This window comes from Nannospalax galili, unplaced genomic scaffold, assembly GCF_000622305.1.
Source record: "Nannospalax galili isolate Female #2095 unplaced genomic scaffold, S.galili_v1.0 scaffold4865, whole genome shotgun sequence".
Classification (NCBI taxonomy): Eukaryota; Metazoa; Chordata; class Mammalia; order Rodentia; family Spalacidae; genus Nannospalax; species Nannospalax galili.
This window is the reverse complement of record NW_008353223.1, coordinates 6,221-11,292: the sequence shown is the minus strand read 5'-3', so window position 1 is coordinate 11,292 and position 5,072 is coordinate 6,221.

Here is a 5,072-nt window from a genome sequence, read left to right as displayed (position 1 = left end):
CTGTAGTATATTTTGAGATCTGGTATCGTAATCCCCCCAGCATTGCTTTTTGTACTCAGGGTTGCTTTGGCTATCTGGGGTGTTTAGTGCCTCCATATGAATTTAAGAATGGATTTTTCCAATTCTGTGAACTATATCATGGGGATTGTGATTTGCATTGCATTGAATCTATATATTGCTTTTGGTAGGATGGTCATTTTCACAATATTTACTCTTCCAATCCATCAGCATGGGAGGTCTTTCCATCTTCTGATGACTTCCTCGATCTCTTTCTTTAAAGATTTAAAATTTTCATTGTAGAGGTCTTTATGTCTTTGGCCAGGTTTATTCTGAGATGTTTTATTTATTTTGTTTTTGAGGCTATTGTGAAAGGGAGTATTTCCATGTACTCTTTCTCTGATTTGTTGTTATTGGTATATAGAAAGGCCAGACTTTTGTAGATTAATTTTGTAACCTTCCACTTTCCTGAAAGTGTTAATCATTTCTAAGAGTTTTCTGGTGGATTTTTTGGTGTCTCTTAGATATCATATCATCTACAAAAAGGGGTGATTTGTTCTCTTCTTCTCCAATTATTGCTCCTTGAATTTGCTTCTCTTGTCTTATTGCTCTTGCAAGAGTTTCACGCACTATGGTAAAAAGGAGTGGAGATAGTGGAAAACTTTGTCTGGTTCCTGATTTTAATGGAAATGTTTCCCGTTTTTCTCCATTTAGAATGATTGTGGCTGTGGGTTTGTTGCATATGGCTTTAATTATGTTGAGATATGTTCCCTCCAGTCCAATTTCCTCTAGGACTTTGAACATAAATGCATGTAGAATTTTGTCAAGGTTCCTCTCTACATCTATGGTGATGACCACGTGTTTCTTGTCTTTGAGTCTATTTATATGATCTATGATGTTTATTGACTTACATATATTGAACCAGCCCTGCATCTCTGGAATAAAGCCGACTTGATGATGATGGATGATCTTTTTGATGTGTGTCTGTATGTGGTTTGTATTTTGTTGAGAATTTTTGCATCTTTGTTCATTAAAGATATGGGTCTATAGTTTTCTTTTTTGGTTGTATCTTTACCTGGCATTGGTATTAGAGTGATGCTGGCTTCATAGAAGGAATTTGGAAGTTCTCCCTCCATTTCTATCTTTTTGAATAAATTAAGTAATATTGGATATAGATCTTCTTTAAATGTTCTGGATCTTTTTGTTGCCTGTTGTGATGTGTCCCCTTTCATCTCTGATTTTGTTAATTTGGAGGAGCTCTTTCTTTCTCTTGGTTAACTGAGCTAGGGGGTCTCTCAATCTTGTTTACCTTTTCAAAGAACCAGCTCTTAGACTCATTGATTTTTTTGTATTGTTTTCTTTGTTTCTATTTCATTAATTTCTGCTCTGATTTTTGTTATTTTTTTCTTGTCTGCTGGGTTTGGGTTTCGTTTGTTGTTACTTTTCAAGTGTCTTCACTTCCAATATTAAGTCATTTATTTGTGTTCTTTCTGATTTTTTAATGTAGGCTCTTAGAGCTATAAACTGTTACTACAAAGAGAGACTTTCTTTGAATAAGGGTAAAGTAAGTTTCTTTCTATGGATCTAAATGGAGACATTTCAAAGGCAGTTTGATAGTATGTCAATTTAAGTAAAATATTGTAGTAAATTCCCAACATGGGCCTATGACCTATTCAGGCATGAGTTGCTACCTGAATTACAGTACCATGCATGGGTTCTCTCCCCATGGATCATACCTCAAGTCCAATCAGAGGGCAGTTGGATACTCCCACAACAGCCATGCTGGCAGGCTTGTCTTGACAGACATGTTTGTTTTTTGGTTCCTAGAGTTCACAGTTGTGTAAGACCATTGATGTCTTTCCTCTTCAAGTAGCCTGCATAGCACCAAGCTGTCCAGTAAGGAAGAAATTGGCAGCTCAGTTCCAGTTTGCTTTCTTTATATTTTGCAACTGATATGGGTAACCAAGAAAACCAATAAGAGCCTATATTTTGTGTGAGCCTCTGGGACCTCCCTAACCAACTTCTGTATAGCTCTTCTACACCCAAAACTGGGAGCTTTGTTTAATAACCCACTGTTTCTCTGAAAAGCATTATCTAGGCATGAAAGGTAACTCCTTTCCATCCACCCCCCTCTTTTTTATTTACCCTTATTCCCTCCCTGCTTAAACATTTCTATTCTAGTATTCCTCTCTTTATTTTCTTTTTATCTATGTTTTACTAGTCCCCTTCCACTAAGACAATCCAGGACTAAAGAAATAACTCAGTGGTTAAGAGCCTGTACTGCTCTTGTAGAGGATCTGAGTTCAATTCACAGAACTCGTATCAGCTCATTTCTAAAAAATAAAACAATAGCTAAGCAATGGAAGCATTGTAAGTGTCCTTCACCTGATGAGTGGATAATGAAAATGTGGTACATTTACACAATGGAGTGCTACTCAGCGGTAAAGAAAGATGAAATTTGCAGCTAAATGAATAGAACTAGAAACTGTTATACTAAATGAAGTAACACAGGCTCAGAAAAACAATGTATATTCTCCCTCATTTGTGAGTTCTAATACCAAATCTTAATATGCAAGCATATATCCTGATGTAACTGCAGGGACCAGGAAAATGGAAAGGAACAAGGTAAAGGGAAAGGAGACAGAGAGAAGAACTGTACGAAACAAGTGTTAACCAAGGGGAAATGGGTAAAATGATGGTATTTAAATTGGAGGGGGAGAGGGAGGGTGTATTACTTAGGATTCTCTAAAGAAACAGAACTGATAAAATGAATATATAGCACAATAGCTAAACAATGGAAGCATTATATGGATGTATTAGATTAGCTTACAGGATAGAGTCTGAGTAGTCCAACAACGGCTGCACCACACTGGACAGTCTGAAAATCAGGTAGTTGCTCTCCATGTAGGTGTCTCATCAGTCCCAATCTGGAGTTGAAGGCCTGGAGGGTTCCTAGAGATCTGCTAGTCTTCAGCCTCTGTTAAAATCTGAAGAAGTTGGTATAATAGGAAACAGATGTTGCCAAGGGGGAAATTGAGAAAATAAGGGTATTTAACTGGGAAGGGAGGAGGGACAGTCATACAAGGAACCATGGGAGTAAAGGGGAAGAAGGAGCTCAAGAGAGAGAAGATAATAGGAGATAAGCATTATCTAGGGGAAAAGGGGGAAATGGGGGAACTTTAACTGGGAAGTGAAAAGGGAGAGTTAGACATGGAGAGAGAGGAGAGAGAAATAATGCTTAAGGGGTGAAAAAAAACAGAGAGAAAAATATTAGTTCAAAAATCTACTGAAAAAATTCATGTACAGTTATCTCCACATGAGTCCATGAGTACAGCTGAAGGCTATGTAACAAGAAACAGTGCCAGACAGGAGAAACCTCCCTTTGAGTTGTTGCCCAGGATAGTCCCAAAACTGTGCAGGCTATTGCCACAGCCCTTGATTATCTCCCAAAACTTGAAGGTAAGACCTTATTACTGAAGACAGGCCATATTTTGGACACAGGACTTGGAGAAATGGACTTGCAACTAACCTGGAAGCCACTTCCCTGAAGGCTAGCCCTCATATTTATGAAGAACGCTATGCAAGCTGCTAAGGGAGAGCATCGATCAATGGTCCAAACCCAGCTTTAAGACCTAATAACCACAACAATGATAGGCACACCAAGGCAGAGAGAATACTAATGCATCTCTCAACTCTCATCAATGAAGCTCCCTCATGCAACAGAGGGCAATGAACACAAAAGGCCACAAATTGCCAAAACACAGAGAATAAGAGTCTGCAAACTCTAAGTCTTTGGACAGGACTCCTACATTAAAATTCATGCACCCAGGGTTCAGGGACCATTGTGGAAGAGGGGGTGGAAAGACTGTAAGAGCCGGGATAGGGGGTACATAACCATATGGAAATAGAGTCAGGCTCCTGGGACCTTGCTCATATTAACTTACAGTAATGGTGACAGCATGCACAAAACCCATGCAAACTCAAGCAGACAAAAACCAAGCATAGAACTGTAGAAATGAGCAGCAGGCCCCAATCTTAGAAGGAGAAGTATTGGGAAGGTAATTACTGCTGAGTGAGGAAGAGTTAATCTTTAAGTGACTCTAGAGTGATTCTGGATATGGTGACTAGACTCCAGTGGATGAACTTGCATTGAGGGACATCTGGGGACACTAATTTGACTGGGTAGGCCTTAATACAGTGGAGGTGGGGTCTATGGAGGGTCCTGATGGGCAAGAAGGTATAAAGATGATTAAGATGTTGTGTATGAAATACACAGAAAATAATAATACAAATAAACAAAAGATGATCTCCTATGGTTAAAAAGAAACAATTCTTTTAAATGTTTTTATTGAACTTTTGTAATTTCATACAACAGCTCTTAATCAAATATAGAACCTCTCACCCATCCATACCTTCTCCATCCCTCCACCAGACCTCATGTATTCCACCATACATCTTAAATCCTACTCATTCAGGCATTTATACCCAAATATCCTTCTGTGTAAATCCATCCACTTGAGTCTAGGCAGCCCATCTAGTGCTCATATGTGAGTCACCTAGCAGCAATCAGTCTCTAATAGTTCTCCGTCTAGTGCCAGCCCACCACGTATTCCTCTCTTCCCTTTTGGGTCCTTGTTTAATTGAGTTGACATGGGTCCTGTGCTCGATGCCACAATTGCCACAAGTTCACATGTGCAAGCTTCTCTGTATTCATGAACCAGCCCTGACTTTAAGAATCTTTCTGCCTCCTCTTCTGCAATGGTCCTTGAGCCATGAGTGGATGAGTTTCCAGATAGGATTCCTATCCTATACTCTACAGTCTCTTATTCTTTGAAACTTGACCAGTTGTGGCCTTCTGTGTGCATCACACTCTGTTGTATAAGGAAGCTTTTCTGGTGAGAGTTGAGGAATGTACTCATTTTCTCTCTAACCCATGTTCCACTATGTTTCATGTTGTAGAGGTTCAACTATAGATGTGTCAGATACTACTGGGCATCTCTCAGATGTATGTTTGCTGTGTCTGAACAGATGTGAAGTTCTTCAGTAGCCTCCATCTGTTGCAAAAAGAAGCTTCT